The sequence below is a fragment of the Acyrthosiphon pisum genome, chromosome X (genome assembly GCF_005508785.2).
Source record: "Acyrthosiphon pisum isolate AL4f chromosome X, pea_aphid_22Mar2018_4r6ur, whole genome shotgun sequence".
Lineage (NCBI taxonomy): Eukaryota > Metazoa > Arthropoda > Insecta > Hemiptera > Aphididae > Acyrthosiphon > Acyrthosiphon pisum.
In genome coordinates, this window is record NC_042493.1 from 93,538,601 (window position 1) to 93,539,966 (window position 1,366).

Here is a 1,366-nt window from a genome sequence, read left to right on the forward strand (position 1 = left end):
GAAGATAAATTAAAAGTGTACGTACGACTGTTGGTGTAAGAATGTTTCACAGTTACAAAGAAGAAAGTATCGTATTATATTGTTTATGCGATAATATGCATTGTATATACACACGATTATTAAGAACAGGTTAGACGTCGGCAATATGATTTGTACACGACTGCCCGGTCACAACTAGTTACAGTTTACGTAGTTATAATAATATCCGCTAGGTTGGCGCTGCTAGTTAAACGGGCTATCTCATAATAAGTCTATGATATTGTTCTTTATAAACGTGTAATATCAAATTTATGAGTTACCTGCATTAATTATTCGAACTTTAAATACTTATAAAAAAAACTGTGACTAAGGATTTTTAATATTTTTTTAATGTCATTGTAACAATATAGTAGGAGCCTTGTATTAAATTTTCAAGCTTTTTTACCCAACAAATAAAGTTTTATTGACATTCATAGAAAAAAGACTAATAAATTGGAAACTGAAAATGTTCCTTTTTTAAAATTTTGAACTTCAAAACAAATCAAAATATTTTGAAAATGTTGTGTATAGAAAATGCAAATATAAACAACCAGTGAAAATTGCATGTATATATGTACATTTGTTTTAAAGTCACACTAAAGTCCAAAAACCAAAATCGATTTTATCAAAAACAAATTTTGCGTAAAAATTCCCGTTTTTCCTTAATTTTTGTTGTTTTTCCCGGCGCTTTTGAAAACTATTGAGAATTTTAATATTTGATCTCCCGAAAGCACCAACTAGATTTACTTTCCTATCAAACAAGATACTGTTGAAAAAAATCGAAGCAGTTTTACTGCCTCAAACGGTGGTGACTGGTGAGACACAAAAATTAAAAAATACCTACATATCATTGTAAAATCAATACATTAATTGCTCCGTTCCGAATCTAATATGTTCAAGGAACAATATTTTGGGCTCATATTTAGTATAAAAACATTATTTAGTTCACGAATTTTAAATTTACATTTGCCCCATTACAATTAAAAAAAAAAAGGTGGGTAAGTGGATTTCGCTCTGCTGTACAGTAGGTTACAAGTGGGTCACTGTATAATGGATGGTATTAAATTTGAATTCAATGATATAATATCATTGTATAAGAAAAACGATTCTGAGCGGAGACGGTATGTCAGTCTAGGTATAAGACATAATATTATATTATAGTCTATAGTATTTAAAAAAAATTGACCTATAATAGGTACCTATAATAAATTCCAAATTAATCATATCACAATATCTATTAGGTACTTATAACGCGTTATACATCAACAACAAACCGTGATACTATCATAGATATATAATAGTATACTTTAGAAGTTTCAAGTATACCCAAGAATAATATTATACAATC